This window comes from Moschus berezovskii, chromosome 14, assembly GCF_049115385.1.
Source record: "Moschus berezovskii isolate FMDL1 chromosome 14, NW_MosBer_1.0, whole genome shotgun sequence".
NCBI lineage: Eukaryota > Metazoa > Chordata > Mammalia > Artiodactyla > Moschidae > Moschus > Moschus berezovskii.
The window spans coordinates 26,319,206-26,337,531 of record NC_142473.1 but is presented as its reverse complement, the minus strand read 5'-3'; the positions used below and the strand labels follow the sequence as shown (position 1 = coordinate 26,337,531).

General features: G+C 43.7%; 1 pseudogene; it reads left to right on the top strand.

Moving 5' to 3' along the window:
- The first annotated feature begins 290 nt into the window (after positions 1-290).
- On the top strand, positions 291-4,290 carry LOC129554332 (ATM interactor-like; annotated as a pseudogene).
- The last annotated feature ends 14,036 nt before the right edge of the window (positions 4,291-18,326 follow it).

The window sequence follows — 18,326 nt, the reverse complement described above, 5'->3', positions numbered from 1 at the left end:
ATTCTTTGGCATTGCCTTTCTTTGGGATTGGAATAATATCCCAGGTTTTTAAGTGCAGGGCTGCTTTTTTTCTTTTAATCTCTGTATTTGGAAGATATTGAGATAGGTCAGGAAAGATTTAGATAAGCTAATCTTAAGTCCCTTAGCAAAAAATATCCCTTTCTTTCCACTAGAAGGAGCAGTCTTCTTATTTCTTGTGCACAGTTTCTCTCTCAAAGATGCAGCAGCAAAGGAGGCACAGACGTAAAGAACAGACTTTTGGAGCCTGATCCGTCTGCGGTGCGAGAGCCATGGCGGCCTCTGGGGCGGTGGCGGATCCCGCGGCTCTCGCCTCGGCGCCCCGGCAGTCCCGGCGGCCGCGAGGGGAGCCGCCGCCGGCCCGTGGGGTTCCCCGGGCGGCTGAGAGGCAGCAGCCCGCTGGGTCGGTGCCGCCCGCCCTGGAGCTTATCCAGCCGTCGGTGAGCGAGCGGTCCCGGGCAGTGCGGACCAACGCCCGGTGCACGGTGCGCGGCTGCGGCAAGATCCTGCCCGACAGCCCCGCGCTCCGCACGCACCTGGTCAAGCAAGAGCCGCCGCCTGCAGCTCATATGTAACAGCCATCACCCACCTTCAGATCATCCCCTCACTGATTACTAAGGCCGACATGACATCTCTAAGCACAAACGAAGCGGCCAGTCTGACGAGGGCTCTCTCTTAACGTTGTTGGCCTGCATTCTCGGAAGCCCTTTTTAACATTTTATATTGTTTTTTGTGGAACTGCTATCAGGAGCTGCTGCTGCTGCTGCTGCTGCTAAGTCGCTTCAGTCGTGTCCGACTCTGTGCGACCCCAGAGACGGCAGCCCACCAGGCTCAGGCTCCCCCGTCCCTGGGATTCTCCAGGCAAGAACACTGGAGTGGGTTGCCATTTCCTTCTCCAGTGCGTGAAAGTGAAAAGTGAAAATGAAGTCGATCAGTCGCATCTGACTCATAGCGACCCCACGGACTGCAGCCTACCAGGCTCCTCCATCCATGGAATTTTCTAGGCAACTGTACTGGAGTGGCTTGCCATTGCCTTCTCCGATCAGGAGCTATATTACTCCAAACCTTGAGAAGCATCCGTTAAGCAAAAGATGTCATTTATCAATACTTCACAGGACTGGTTTGATAGTATACAATTGTTCAGTCGCTTTGTCCTGTCTGACTTTTTGCAACCCCATGAACTGCCGCACTCCAGGCTTCACTGTCCTTCGCTATCTCCCTGAGTTTGCTCAAACTCATGTCCATTGAGTCGGTGATGCCATTCAACCATCTCATCCTATGTCGCCCCCTTCTCCTCTAGCCCTCAGTCTTTCCCAGCATCAAGGTCTTTTCCAATTAGTTGGCTCTTTGCATCAGATGGCTGAAGTACTGGAACTTCAGCTTGAGCACCAGTCCTTCCAATGAATATTCAGGATTGATTTCCTTTTGGATTGATTGGTTTGATCTCCCTGTGTGCAAGGGACTCTCAAGAGTCTTCTCCAACACCACAGTTCAAAAGCATCAATTCTCCAGTGCTCAGCCTTCTTTATGGACGGACTCTCACATCCATACATGACTGCTGGAAAAACAATAGCTTTGACTAGATGGACCTTTGTTGGCAAAGTGATGTCTCTGCTTTTCAATACACTGTCTAGGTTTGTTCTAGTTATTTTTCCAAGGAGCAAACGTCTTTTAATTTTGTGGCTACAGTCACCATCTGCAGTGATTCTCGAGCCCAAGAAAATGAAATCTGACACTGTTTCCATTGTTTCCCATCTATTTGCCATGAAGTGATGGGACTGGATGCCATGATCTTCATTTTTTTAATGTTGAGTTTTAAGCCAGCTTTTTCACTCTCCTCTTTCACCGTCATCAAAGACTCTTTAGTTCCTCTTAACTTTCTGCCACTAAAGTGGTATCATCTGCATATCTTGGGTTGTTGATATTTCTCCCAGCAATCTTGATTCCAACTTGTGATTCATCCAGCCCAGCATTTCTCGTGATGTACTCTGCATGATGGCGCAATAAATCCAACAATAAGAAAGTATTTGAAAACTATACCGAAATTCTACTGTTGTCCAATTGAAGGATGCCCTAGAGGCCCTGCCAGACCATTTTCTCAATTTTCTCTTGCAAAACAGCACTGTATGAAAATGGATACTGAAAAGAAGCATCAATGTAGTAAGTGCAGCAATTCATATGGCACCAAGTGGGACTTGAAAAGACACGTAGAGGATTGTGGCAAGACCTTCCAGTGCATGTGTGGCTGTCCCTATGCCAGCAGGAACTGCATTACAGTCCCACATCTACCAAACTGGCCATGAGATCCCTGCAGAACACAGGGATCCACCTAGTAAGAAAAGGAAAATGGAAAACTGCCTGCACAACCAGAAGCTGTCCAGTAAGACCGTTGAATCACTGAGCAACCAACCAATTCTGCAACCAGACGCTCCAGAACTAGAAACTTCAGAAATAAAGCTGGTGGCTTCCTTTGAAGACTCTTGCAGCTCTAATGCCAAACAACAGACTCTTCCAGCAGCTCCAAGGTACCCTCAGAAGTGGCTTTTACCAAGACCCAAAGTGGCTTTGGTCAAACTCCCCGTCATGCAGTTTTCTCCCATGCCTGTCTTCGTGCCTGCAGACAAGTCCTCGGCCCAGCCTGTGCTGTTGGTTGTTGACCATCATCAGGGCTCTGCCCCCAGGGCCGTGCACTTACTGCCCTTGTCCATTGAAACCCTGATCCTCGGCCTGGATGCAGAGGCCTCCTCTCTCAAGGAGAGCCTCCCTCTTTCAAAAGTTGTAAATCCTGTTGATGTTGAGCCAATTAGCACAGGTGTTCAAGTAAACTTGGGTAAAAGTCCATTTAGCCCATTACTGGAGATGGAAACGGCAACCCACTCCAGTGTTCTTGCCCGGAGAATCCCATGGATAGGGGAGCCTGGTGGGCTGCTGTCCGTGGGGTCGCACAGAGTTGGACACGACTGAAGCAATGCATGCATGCATAGCCCATTACAAGAACTCGGGAACACATGTCAGAAGAACAGCATTTCTTTGATCAATGTACAGACAGACCTGTCCTACACCACACCGCAATTCATGCCATCTGCACCGTGGGCCAGCCCTGACTCCTCTGTGTCATCCTGTTCACAAACTGATTTGACATTTGGTTCACAGGTTTCCCTTCCCATTAGTGTTCAGAGTTAGACTTTTTTGCCCAGTTCTAAGGTAACCTCATCTATCGCTATTCAGGCTGATGCATTTATAGATGCCAGTTTCCAGTCAGGTGGGATCTCCAGAGAAACTCAGACCAGCGGAATGCAAAGTCCAGCAAATGACCGAGTACAGATGGACCAAGCTGTAATGTGTGGATACATTTTTGAGAGTGTCCATTCATCATATGGTGTGTCTACAGACAATATTATAAGCAGCAGCTCAGTAGCAGAGACTGTAACTCAGGACTTGTTACCTCAGAACCACCCTAAAACTTTAACTCAAGATATTGAAAAATGCGCACCAATTATAAATTCCAGTGCACCGAATAATATGCTTTTGTCACAGAACATGACAGATAATCAGACCCAAACCGTGGATTTATTAAGTGATCTAGAAAACATCTAGTCAAGTAACCTACCTGGTCAGACGCTGGTCAATCATAGTCTTTTGTCTGACACAAATATTGGACCTGACACCAGCTCCCATCTGGCCCAACCCAGAATCCTGCAATTGATTTTGATATTGAAGAGTTCTTTTCAGCCTCTAATATACAGATGCAAACTGAGGAGAGTGAGCTTAGCACCATGACCACTCAGCCAGTCTTGGAATTGCTGGACACAGAAACCCAAACTGACTTCTTCCTTGCAGACCCTTCTGCCCAGGCCTACAGTTGTAGGGGAAATTCTAGCTTCTTAGGCCTTGAAATGTTTGACATGCAGACACAGACGGACCTGAACTTCTTTTTAGACAGTAGAAGTTCTGCCACTGGGAAGTATCTTGAAACAATCCAGATTTTCCATGAGTATGGATTCATCTGACACAGAGACCCAGACTGACAGAATCTCCACTGCTAAAAACCTGCCTGCCCTGGGAAGCGAAGTTCAGTTGAACAGTGTTGAAACACAGACCATGAATTCTGACTTCGAAACGTTGGGGTGCTTATTCTTCATCAGCAGTGAAACCCAGACAGCAATGGATGACTTTCTTCTGGCCTATCTGGCCTGGAACACGATGGAATCTCAATTCAGCTCTGTTGAAACCCAAACGTGTGCAGAACTACGCCCAGTCTCCAACTTCTGAAAGCGGAGTCCACATGGGGGATGGATTCACAAATACTGGCCCTGACACCCAGCTTCCATCTGGCCCAATGCAGAATCTGGATTTAGAAGATGAAGAATGGGGACAACAGTACTAACTCTACTGAATGTAGTCGATGATACAGTTACTTCGATTCTGTGAGGTTCTTTGCCTTTTTGTACTTGTAAACAAGATATTTGTGTAAAAATTTGTGAGTGTATTATAAAGTGTAAGATGTTGATCTGAAAACAAAAAAAAGAACAGACTTTTGGACTATGTGGGAGAAGGCGAGGGTGGGATGATTTGAGAGAATAGTATTGAAACATGTACATTACCATATGTAAAATAGATGACCAGTGCAAGTTCGATGCATGAAGCAGGGCACCCAAAGCAGGTGCTTTGGGACAACCCAGAGGGATGGGGTAGAGAAGGAGGTGGGAGCGGTTTCAGAATGGGGTCACTCATGTACCTATGGCCGATTCATGTTGAAGTATGGCAAAAACCTTAACAATATTGTAAAGTAATTATTATCCAACTAAAATAAATAAATTTTTTAAAAGATCATCATTCTCCACGCCACCACCAACCTCCCCACAAAAAAATCAGGGTTTTCCCTGTGGTCCAGTGGTTAAGAATCCAGCTGTCAATGCAGGGGAACTGGTTCGAGTCCTTGTCTAGGAAGGTCCCACATGCCGCAAAGCTACTGAAGCTCCTAGAGCGCATGCTCCACAAGAGAAGCCACTGCAGTGAGAAGCTGGGGCACTGCAGCAAGAGAAAATGTTCATGCAGCAATGAAGTCCCAGCGCCACCGATAATAAATAAATAATCCTAAAAAGAAAAAAAAATCATACTTATAGCTGGGGCTTTTTGTTTTGTTGTGCATGATTTAGAGTTAGAAAAGCAAACAGGTAAAAACCTTACTATGGCAGCACTTTTTAAAAACCACAGTTCCTCATGTACTAGAGACTCATAGAACAGCAGGCAAAAGGAGTCAGGGACAGATGCAACTTCAACAGAGCAGAAGTATACGAAGTGAAAAGTCACTGGAAACTGAGAAAAGAGGCTGCCATATCAATCTGCCCTCTAAACACAGATTTTAAAGAAAGATTCCATTACCATGCCATTGGACAGAAATCAGAACAAAAGGAAGTCCTCATTCACACTGGTTGGTTTGGTTTAGTTGCTAAGCCGTGTCCGACTCTTGCAACCCCATGGACTATAGCCCACCAGGCTCTTTTGTCCATGGGATTCTCCAGTCAAGAATACAGGAGTGGGCTGCCATTTCCTTCTCCAGTTTTAGGATTATCTCCCTTCTTTTGTTGACTCTGAATCTAAATAGATACCACTATGTTCAAAGTTGGGAACAGAGACAAAAAGTCAGCATGGAAAGTATTTAAAACCAAACAGCACGGTAAAACATGAGAAAGGAAAAAAGTACTCCAGAGATTCAGAAACTTTCCATACATGTGAATAACTTTACTAGAACCAGAAAAAAATTACTGGAAATTATTGGGCATCTTAAGTGGAACTGAAGGACCAGAATGTATGGGAGAGGGGAAATAGAAGAGAGATGGGAATACCAGACCACCTGACCTGCCTCTTGAGAAACCTGTATGCAGGTCAGGAAGCAACAGTCAGAACTGGACATGGAACAACAGACTGGTTCCAAATAGGAAAAGGAGTACATCAAGGCTGTATATTGTCACCCTGCTTATTTAACTTATATGCAGAGTACATCATGAGGAATGCTGGGCTGGAAGAAGCACAGCTGGAATCAAGATTGCCAGGAGAAATATCAATAACCTCAGATATGCAGATGACACCACCCTTATGGCAGAGAGTGAAGAGGAACTCAAAAGCCTCTTGATGAAAGTGAAAGAGGAGAGTGAAAAGGTTGGCTTGAAGCTCAACATTCAGAAAACAAAGATCATGGCATCAGGTCCCATCACTTCATGGGAAATAGATGGGGAAACAGTGGAAACAGTGTCAGACTTTATTTTTTGGGGCTCCAAAATCACTGTGGATGCTGATTGCAGCCATGAAATTAAAAGACGCTTACTCCTTGGAAGGAAAGTTATGACCAACCTGCTGCTGCTGCTGCTGCTGCTAAGTCACTTCAGTCACGTCCGACTCTGTGCGACCCCATAGACGGCAGCCCACCAGGCTCCCCCGTCCCTGGGATTCTCCAGGCAAGAACACTGGAGTGGGTTGCCATTTCCTTCTCCAATGTGTGAAAGTGAAAAGTGAAAGTGAAGTCGCTCAGTCATGTCTGACTCGTAGCGACCCCATGGACTGCAGCCTACCAGGCTCCTCCGTCCATGGGATTTTCTAGGCAAGAGTACTGGAGTGGCTTGCCGTTGCCTTCTCCGTATGACCAACCTAGATATCATATTAAAAAGCAGAGACATTACTTTGCCAACCAAGGTCCGTCTAGTCAAGGCTATGGGTTTTCCTGTGGTCATGTATAGATGTGAGGGTTGGACTGTGAAGAAAGCTGATCGCCGAAGAATTGATGCTTTTGAACTGTGGTGCTGGAGAAGACTCTTGAGAGTCCCTTGGACTGCAAGAAGATCCAACCAGTCCATTCTAAAGGAGATCAATCCTGGGTGTTCATTGGAAGGACTGATGCTGAAGCTGAAACTCCAATACTTTGGCCACCTCATGTGACGAGTTGACTCACTGGAAAAGACTCTGATGCTGGGAGGGATTGGGGTTGGGAGGAGACGGGGACAACAGAGAATGAGATGGCTGGATGGCATCACCGACTCGATGGACATGAGTTTGGGTGAACTCCGGGAGTTGGTGATGGACAGGGAGGCCTGGCGTGCTGTGATTCATGGGGTTGCAAAGAGTCGGAGATGACTGAGCGATTGAACTGAACTGAAGGTAAAATTTCAGTAATTGCTGAGCTTGGGTGATGGGTACTTATATAAATTTTCAAGTTTTTATAGCAAAAATTTTTTTAAACTAAAGATCTATTAAAGATAATATTGGGTTGGCCTAAACTTTCATTTAGGTTTTTGATATCTTAGAGAAAAACTGAATGAACATTTTGGCCATCCCAATAAATTAACTCTGCAAATTTGCAAGATATTACAATACATACAGCCACAAAAAATAATTTCACTTTAATATACGAGTGATATAGTAAGAAAATTTTTTTCTTCCTTTTTAATCCTATTTATAATAGTAAGAGTCTTCTCCAACACCACAGTTCAAAAGCATCAATTCTTCGGCGATCAGCTTTCTTCACAGTCCAACTCTCACATCCATACATGACCACAGGAAAACCCATAGCCTTGACTATACGGACCTTGGTTGGCAAAGTAATGTCTCTGCTTTTTAATATGCTATCTAGGTTGGTCATAACTTTCCTTCCAAGGAGAAGGCGTCTTTTAATTTCATGGCTGCAATCAGCATCCACAGTGATTTTGGAGCCCCCAAAAATAAAGTCTGACACTGTTTCCACCGTTTTTCCATCTATTTCCCATGAAGTGATGGGACCTGATGCCATGATCTTTGTTTTCTGAATGTTGAGCTTCAAGCCAACCTTTTCACTCTCCTCTTTCACTTTCATCAAGAGGCTTCTGAGTTCCTCTTCACTTTCTGCCATAAGAGTAGTATCATCTGCATATCTGAGGTTATTGATATTTCTCCCAGCAATCTTATTCCAGCTTGTGCTTCTTCCACCCCAGCGTTCTTCATGATGTACTCTGCATATAAGTTAAATAAGCAGGGTGACAATATACAGCCTTGACATACTCCTTTTCCTATTTGGAACCAGTCTGTTTTTCCACGTACAGTTCTGACTGTTGCTTCCTGACCTGCATACAGGTTTCTCAAGAGGCAGGTCAGGTGGTCTGGTATTCCCATCTCTTTCAGAATGTTCCACAGTTTATTGTGATCCACACAGTCAAAGGCTTTGGCATAGTCAATGAAGCAGAAATAGATGTTTTTCTGGAACTCTCTTGCTTTCTCCATGATCCAGCGGATGTTGGCGATTTGATCTCTGGTTCCTCTGCCTTTTCTAAAACCTGCTTGAACATCTGGGAGTTCACGGTTCACATATTGCTGAAGCCTGGCTTGGAGAATTTTGAGCATGACTTTACTAGCGTGTGAGATGAGTGCAATCGTGCGGTAGTTTGAGCATTCTTTGGCATTGCCTTTCTTTGGGATTGGAATGAAGACTGACCTTTTCCAGTCCTGTGGCCACTGCTGAGTTTTCCAAATTTGTGCCCATTCTAAAGGAGATCAATCCTGGGTGTTCATTGGAAGGACTGATGCTAAGGCTGAAACTGCAATACTTTGGCCACGTCATGCGACGAGTTGACTCACTGGAAAAGACTCTGATGCTGGGAAAGGTTGGGGGTGGGAGGAGAAGGGGACGACAGAGAATGAGATGGCTGGATGGCATCACCAACTCTGTGGACATGAGTTTGAGTGAACTCCGGGAGTTGGTGATGGACAGGGAGGCCTGGCGTGCTGTGATTCATGGGGTCGCAGAGAGTTGGACACGACTGAGTGACTGAACTGAACTGAACTGAACTGATAATAGTAAGAAGGAGTATAGTGGGAATAATATAACTTAGATAATAAAAGCTACTCAGAGAAAATTTATAAAACTTATTAAAAGAAATAAATGAACCCTGAAACAGAAATATTCAGGGACAAGAAGAGTAACTGTAGTGAAGATAGCATTGCTTTTCAAGTTAACTTACAGATTTAACGCAACACCTAAAGCTGTATCACATTAACAGGTATAGTAAAAACTTCTCATTCATATACTTCTTGTCATAACATTTCTTTTAAGCTCTGGGGTTTTATGCATTAATTATACTTATGTTTTATATCTTATGAAGGACTTCCTGGTGGCTCAGACGGTGAAGCATCTTGCTTACAATGCGGGAGACCTGGGTTCAATCCCTGGGTCGGGAAGATCCTCTGGAGAAGGAAATGGCAACCCACTCCAGTACTGTTGCCTGGAAAACCCCATGGACAGAGGAGTGTGGTGGGCTACAGTCCATGGGGTAGCAAAGAGTCAGACAGGACTGAGCGACTTCACTTCACTTCTATATCTTATGAGGTTCTGACATCTTTGGGGGCTTTGCTGGCTGGGGAAGGGACTGCCCTTTAGGGCTGGCTAATTCCTGAGACAGGAAACAGTACGTGGGCTGGTGAGCCCAACTTTCCTATACAAACCAACCAATTCGAACTCCGCACCACCAACCACCTCCTTTAGCTAGCAGTCATACACATAGCCAGTATTTCCCCTGCCCTAAATCATCCCGAAATCAAATACCAGACAACAGGGACAGCCCTGTCCCCCAAAGTTCGCTGGAATTACTCAGATATCCTAATCTGTTTGCCTTTGTCTGCCTTGCTTTTTCCACAGAAAACATAACAAAGACTGTGGCCTGTGCTTTTCCTCCCCTGCTCTCTTCCTTCAGGCTTCCCTGGTGGCTCAGATGGTAAAGAAATCTGCCTGCAATGTGAAAGACTTGGGTTTGTATCCCTGGGTCGGGGAAGATCCCCTGAGAAGGGAATGGCTGGCTACCCTCACCAGTATTCTTGCCTGGAGAATTCCATGGACAGAGAGGAGCCTGGCGGGTTACAGTCCATGAGGTCACAAAGAGTCAGACACGACTGAGCAAAGAACACGTTTCTCTTCCTTCAGACTGACTCTGGTGCACCCCTTGTGGCCACGCTTGGCATGACATGCCATTCATTTCTAAGACAACTTATTTTACAATGGCATTGACCTGGTGTTTTCACTCAGTCATTTTTATAAATTCACTGCTGGGCACGACTTATCTTACTTTCCTGCATTCTTTGACCATCATGTCTAGCTTTTTTTCCAATGTCTAGCTTTTTTTTTTTTTTTGGTCAGAACCAGCTGCCACTGCAAAAAATTATTTATTTACAATGTCACAGTATTGTTGATCATCTGTTGATCATTCAGTAGCTGCACAATGCATGAATTCTGCTTAAAAACTCCTTCCACACAGGCATGCACTGCTCATTTGCTGATAAAAGAAAAGAGAGAGAAGCTACAGAAGCCAGCTTGTTCATTCATCCCACAGCTTTTCTCTGACTACTTGGCATGTGCTGGGCAGTGTGCTGAGCGAGGAATGGGAATACAAAAGTATCTGACATGTGACCCCAGCCCTAAAAGTGTCAAAATCCAGCTGGGTAAGTGAAACACGAACAGAAAATTCCTAAATTATCATAAAATGTAAATTCAGCTTAGAGACAGCTCTTCTGCTTTCACATCCTTTTTAAGGTTCTCCCAGAGAGCTGTTTCACAGACATAATGCTGATACTAAAGTCCAACTTATAAAAGTGCTTACTTATTTTTGCAGAAGAGGGAAAACTGATTAGTAGGTATTTTCTGGGAGTAAAAAGAAAAAAAAAACTATGCAAGATTGAGTCAAATCTCAAGACTTGCGGAGATTATTCTGTTTTGCTACTCTTGAAAGGAAAAGATGACTCTACTGCATTTCACTTGGCTTCTAAGAATAGTTGCATTTTTTCTATTTTTAATATTGATTTATTTATGGCTGTGCTAGGTCTTCGTTGCTGCACATGGCTTTCTCTAACTGCGAAGAGCTGTGGCGGCTACTTTTCCTTGCAGTGCACTGGCTTCTCACGTCAGTAGTTCTTCTGTTGTGGGCCATGGGTCCTAGAGTGTACAGGCTCAGTAGCTGTGGCCACGGACTTGGTTGTCCCACAGTACGTGGGATCTTCCTGGACCAAGGATTGAAACTGCAAGGTGGTTCTCCAACCACTGGATCACCAAGCAAGTCCACATTTTTTTTTTCCTTTTAAACTAGGAAGCATGGCTGGAAAAGCAGAGGGAAAATACAAAACACATACACATTTTTGTCAGGAAAGCTTTAGATTCTATGCCAATAACAAAACTTTTACCCATCAAGGATATATGTAAGTACAATCAAATTCATATAGAATCAACCTTAACTTTAGAGCTGGGTTAACTTCTAGCTCCGGGAGATGGTGAAGGACTGGGAAGCTTGGCATGCTGCAGTCCATGGGGTCGCAAAGAGCCAGACACGGTTGAGCAACAACAACTTACATATTTATTTATTTTTGGCCACAAAGCATGTCAGATCTTGTTCCAGGAGCATGGATGGAACCCACACGCCCTGCAGTGAAAGCAAAAACTCTAACCACTGGACCACCAAGGAATTCACTAGGCATCTTTCAATGGGCTGGTCTGGGAGCTTTGCTCTTAATGCTTTCCCACACCATAACTTTAAAATGCTGTGTGGGAAAACTAAATGCTGTGGGAATCCCATTCTCTACGCTTTCTCCTCAGACTTACCTTGTGAATGTATTCTTTTTACAGTCTGTATCATGTACTTTCACTTGTGTATCTGTGTCCTCCCACCAGACTATGAGCTCCTGGGGTGGCAGGATCTCTCTTTTTTTCTGTGAACTTACATGTTGAACAGAACATGACCGAAATGACTCTAGCCCCTCTTTCTCACAAGATCCTCATCAAGCTGATTGGTTTCCTTCTCCTTTTCTGCTTTTCTGCCTGCTACTATGAACTTCACCAGTTGTTATTAAGATTTCTCTTCTTTGGTAATCACATAAGTGCTATGGTATTTAATCATGGTTTTGTTATTAAGTAAAGGTGTTGCTATTTTCATAAATTTAAAAACTATTTGTCTATCTTTAACCATTGCTCATTTTTCTGTAGAGTTGTTTGTATTTCTCACCAATTTATTTATTTCTAATATATTTATTTGGCTGTGCCAGGACTTAGTCATGGCATGCATGATATTCCATCTTCATTGAAGCATGTGGTATCTTTAGTTGCAGCTAAGGATGTGGGATCAAGTTCGATGAACACAGATCAAACCCAGACCCCCTGCACTGGGAGCATGGAGTCTCAGCTACTGGACCACCAAGGAAGTATCATCACTGATTTAGTTTCTAAAACACCAGTTATTAATCTGTATTTATTATTTAGCTCATTAAAAGGACAGTTTTCTAGTCCTGTAGAACTGTGTTCAATTCTCGCTGCTGCTGCTGCTAAGTCACTTCAGTCATGTCCGACTCTGTGCGACCCCATAGACGGCAGCCGACCAGGCTCCGCCATCCCTGGGATTCTCCAGGCAAGAACACTGGAGTGGGTTGCCATTTCCTTCTCCAATGTGTGAAAGTGAAAAGTGAAAGTGAAGCCGCTCAGTCGTGTCTAACCAGTAGCGACCCCATGGACTGCAGCCTACCAGGCTCCTCTGTCCATGCAATTTTCTAGGCAAGAGTACTGCAGTGGCTTGCCATTGCCTTCTCCGGTGTTCAGTTCTTGGCTCTAGGTAATTAGGGACTGATGCTAAAGCTGAAACTGCAATACTTTGGCCACCTCATGTGACAAGTTGACTCACTGGAAAAGACTCTGATGCTGGGAAAGGTTGAGGGTGGGAGGAGAAGGGGACGACGGAGAATGAGATGGCTGGATGGCATCACTGACTCGATGGACACGAGTTTGAGTGAACTCCGGGAGTTGGTGATGGACAGGGAGGCCTTTCGTGTTGTGATTCATGGGGTCGCAGAGAGTCGGATACGACTGAGCGACTGAACTGAACTGAAAATGAGAAGAAAAATAATACCTCCTGTCTCATAGAGACACTCATAGAAATGTTATGAGTATTAAATGAGAAAATTCATAGTGTACCTGGTATATTATCATAGGTACAATTTTTAAATTTTTACTCTCATCTTATTTAGAAATAAAAACAATAACAGTAATGAATGCCTATATTGGTATAGCATTTTTAAATGCCCTAAGTATTTTAACATCTTTTAAAATCTTTATGGCAATCCTGTAAAGTAGGTAGGACTTTGCTGAAACAATGCCTCATTTGTGCTTTCTAGGCTAGAAGAGTGAAGAGAGTTTCAGGTAAGGCTTTGAGGTCAGAGAGAAGATACTCCAGGTAGGCTAGGGCTAGGAGCTCATTCAAATCATACCTTGTAAGTAATGAGAAAGCTCAATGCATAAGGCTGAACCTGAATTCAACAAATATGAAGGAACACTGAACAGGGGTTTTGCATAGTGTAACCTAGATGTCACCTGAAGTTTTCCTGAGATCTAGTATTCCACATTGTGGAAATCCATTGCACAGAATATTAGATCTCTGCATCTACTCCAAAAAGTGAAGTGAAGTCGCTCAGTCATGTCTGACTCTTTGCGACCCCATGGACTGTAGCCTACAAGGCTCCTTTATCCATGGAATTTTCCAGGCAAGAGTATTGGAATGGGTTGCCGTTTCCTTCTCCAGAGGATCTTCCCAAGCCAGGGATTGAACCTGGGTCTCCCGCATTGCAGGCAGATGCTTTACCGTCTAAGCCACCAGGGAAGCCCAAAGAGTTCTGCAAATTCCTAGGAGGTTTACATTCTCATAGTCATTTCTGGCTCCAGACGCCTTCTTCCAGTGAATTGGTACAGTTTGTGGATTATCTTGGCATCTAGCATGTGCTCTGGAATAAGGATATTGCTTTGATCCTGATAGAAATTCACTCCTGATATAAAATATCCAAAGTAAAATAAAACAAACCACTAGTATTTTTTCAAGACATAGTCTCTATGTCTGTATCAATATTACCAAAAAAAGTGTGAGGGACAAAAGAATGAATCATGCTGTCAAAATGAAAAAAAAGCAAATTGAACATGGATAACCTTGTCCATCTGCTGGTCACTCCACAATCAGGATTTTTTTTCCCTCTAACTACTGTAACTCTACTGTCCCCAGATACCAGCCTCACACCATCTCACCACCTCTTTTCTCATCTGTTCCTCTGGTCTCTTCTCTTTCCCAAGTCTCTTCTGGATTAGTCCTAGAAACTTCAAATTCTCCTATTTTGTGGAACAATTTTTGATTCCCCTCAATCTTTGCTCCCAAACTTGGGCTCACATCTATATTTCCCAATCATTACATGCTCAGCAGAACAAAAGGGATTTTCACGTAACCAATGTTTTTAGAAGACTTTCTTTGTGTGTCAGCCCCATTCTCTCATTGTATATTGTGGTTATACAATGCTTTTTTTTCCCCCTCCATTACAACATCACTGAAAATGTCAAACTGTACCAACTTCCCTGGTGGTCCAGTGGCCAAGAATCTGCCTGCCAATGCAGGGGACATGGGTCCAATCCCTGGTCCAGGAAGATCCCACATGCCATGGGGCAACTAAGCCCATCCGCCACAACTACTGAGCCCATGCGCCGACAGTCGGCGCTCTGTAACAAGAGAAGCCACCATGATGAGAAGCCTGCACACTGCAACAGAATAGCCTCTGCTTGCTGCAACTAGAGCAAGCTCTCTTGCAGCAACGAATACCCAGTGCAGACAAAAATAAACAAATAATAAATAATTTTTTAAAAATTTTACATAATACCAACATATTTGTCACCATGTCTATCTGCAGTGCTCAAATGAATAAGTGAACACACTTTCTAGAGAGTAAAGATGAAGGAGGCTCCAGATACCAACACTCGTTAGCCTAAAAACAAAAGATTAAGATCATCGCTTACGTTCACACACTATTGAAACCACTATCTAGTTTCATCAAAGAATGAAGAGTAGGAAGAGGCCAAACACCAGCAGGGGGGTTTGAAGACATACTACCTATGCATTGTTGTTTTATTTTGTTAAACTATTGTTCTAACTGGAATATATATTCATTGCCAAAATAATAAACATTACGAAAATATACAATTAATCACTGTCAATAGAATGCATATGTTGTTGTTGTTCAGTCACTAAATCGTGTTTGACTCTTTGCATTCCCATGGACTGCAGCATGCCAGCTTCCCTGTCCTTCACTATATCCCAGAGTTTGCTCAAATTTATGTCCGTTGAGTCAGTGATGCTATTTAGCCATCTTGACACCACCGTTATGGCAGAAAGTCAAGAAGAACTAAAGAGTCTCTTCATGAAGGTGAAAGAGGAGAGTGAAAAAGTTGGCTTAAAGCTCAACATTCAGAAAATTAAGATCATGGCATCCAGTCCCATCACTTCATGGGAAATAGATGGGGAAACAGTGACTGACTTTATTTCTGGGGGTTCCAAAATCACTGTAGATGGTGATTGCAGCCATGAAATTAAAAGATGTTTACTCCTTGGAAGGAAAGTTATGACCAACCTAGACAGAATATTTAAAAGCAGGGACATTACTTTGTCAACAAAGGTCCGTCTAGTCAAGGCTATGGTTTTTCCAGTGGTCATGTATGGATGTGAGAGTTGGACTAAAGAAAGTTGAGTGCCAAAGAATTGATGCTTTTGAACTGTGGTGTTGGAGAAGACTCTTGAGAGTCCCTTGGACTGCAAGGAGATCCAACCGGTCCATCCTAAAAGAAATCAGTCCTGAATATTCATTGGAAGGACTCATGCTGAAACTGAAGCCCCAGTACTTTGGCCACCTGATGGAAAGAGCTGACTCACTTGAAAAGACCTTGATGCTGGGAAAGATTGAGGGCAGGAGGAGAAGGGAATGACAGAGGATGAGATGGTTGGATGGCATCACCGACTCAATGGACATGGGTTTGGGTGGACTCCGGGAGTTGGTGATGGACAGGGAGGCCTGGCGGTTCATGGGGTCACCAAGAATAGGACACGACTGAGTGACGTCAGAACTGAACTGATGCTCTGTTATCTTCTCCTCATTTTGCCTTCAACCTTTCCCAGCATCAGGGTCTTTTCCAAAATTTGGAATAGACCAAATAGACAAATATATATATATATACACACAAATTTCCAAATAAAAACTATGAGCTATGCCGTGTAGGGCCACCCAAGACCAATGGGTCAGGGTGGAGAGTTTTGACAAAATGTGGTCCACTGGAGAAGGGAATGGCAAACCACTTCAGCATTCTTGCCTTGAAAACCCCATGAACAGAAAAGTCAAAAAGATATGACACAGAAAGATGAACCCCCCCAGGTCTGTGGGTGTCCAATATGCTACTGAGAAGAACAGAGAAATAGCTCCAGAAGGAATGAAAAGGCTGAGCCAAAGCAGAAACAATGCCCGGTTATGGATGTTTCTGGTGGTGAAAGCAAAGTCCAGTGCTGTAAAGAACAATACTGCATAGGAACCTGGAATGTTTGGTCCATGAATCAAGGTAATTGGAAGTGCCATTAAATAGAGATGGCAAGAGCGAACATCAACGTTTTAGGAATCAGTAAACTGAAATAGATGGGAATGGTCAAATTTAATTCAGATGACCATTATATCTCCTACTGTGGGCAAGAATCCCTTAGAAGAAATGGAGTAGCTCTCATAGTCAACAGGAGTCCAAAATGCAGTACTTGGGTGCAGTCTCAAAAACAACAGAATGATCTCGGTTCACTTCCAATGCAAAACATTCAGTATCACAGTAAGCTAAGTCTATGCCCCAACCACTGATGCCACAGAAGATGAAGGTGAATGATTCTGTGAAGACCTGCAAGGCCTTCTGGAACTAACACCAAAAAAAGAGATGTTCTTTTCATCAGAGGGCACTGGAATGAAAAAGTAAGAAGTCAAGGATACCTGGAGTAACAGGCAAGTTTGACCTTGGAGTACAGAATGAAGCAAGGCAAAGAGTTTGGCCAAGCAAATGCACTGTTCAGAGCCAACACTCTCTTCCAACAGCACAAGAGACAACTCTACACATGGACATCACCTGCTGATCCATATTGAAACCAGACTGATTATATTCTTTACAGCCAAAGATGAAGAAGATCTACAGAGTCAGAAAAAACAAGACCAAGCTTACCGTGGCTCATATTATCAGCTCCTTATTGCAAAATTCAGGCTCAAATCTAAGAAAGTAGGGAAAACCACTAGGCCATTCAGGTATGACCTAAAGCAAATCCCTTATGACTGTACAGTGGAAGTGACAAATAGATTCAAGGGATTAGATCTGATAGAGTGCCTGAAGAACTAAAGATGGAGGTTCGTAACACTGTATAAGAGGCAATGATCAAAACCATCCCCAAGAAGAGGAAATGAAAAAAGGCAAAATGATTGTCTAAGGAGGCCTTACAAATAGCTGAGAAAAGAAGAGAAGCAAAAGACAAAGGAGAAAAGGGAAGATGTACCCATCGGAATGCAGACTTCCAGAGAAAAGCAAGGAGAGATAAGAGAGTCTTCCTCAGTGATCAATGCAAAGAAATACAGGAAAGCAAGCAGAATGGGAAATACTAAAGATCTCTTCAGGAAAATGAGAGATAACAAGGGAATATTTCATGCAAGGATGGACACATAAAGGACAGAGATGGTATAAACCTAACAGAAGCAGAAGATATTAAGAAGAGGTGGCAAGAATACACAGAAGAACTGTACAAAAAAGACCTTAATGACCTGGATAATCACAATGGTGTGATCACTCACCGAAAGCCAGACATCCTGGAGTGTGAAGCCAAGTGGGCCTTAGGAAGCATCATGACAAACAAAGCTAATGGAGGTGATGGAATTCCAGTTGAACTATTTCAAAGCCTAAAAGATGATGTTGTTAAAGTGCTGCACACATTATGCCAGCAAATTTGAAAAACTCAGCAGTGGCCGGAGGACTGGAAAATGTCAATATTCATTCCAACCCCAAAGAAAGGCAATGCTGAAGAATGTTCAAATTACTGCACAATTGCCCTCATTTCACATGCTAGTAATGTAACGCTCAAAATCCTTCAAGATAGGCTTCAACAGTCTGTGAACTGAGAACTTCCAGCTGTACAAGCTGGATTTAGAAAAAGCAGAGAAACCAGAGATCAAATTGCCAACATCTGTTGGATCATAGAAAAAGCAAGTGGATTCCAGAAAAACATCTACTTCTGCTTCATTGACTATGCTAAAGCCTTTGACTGTGTGGATCACAACAAGCTGTGGAAAATTCTGAAAGAGATGGGAATACCAGACCATCTTACCTGCCTTCTAAAAAACCCATATGCAGGTCAAGAAGCAACAGTTAGAACAAGATATGGAACAATGGACTGGTTTCAAATTGGGAAAGGAATACATCCAGGCTATATATTGTCACCCTG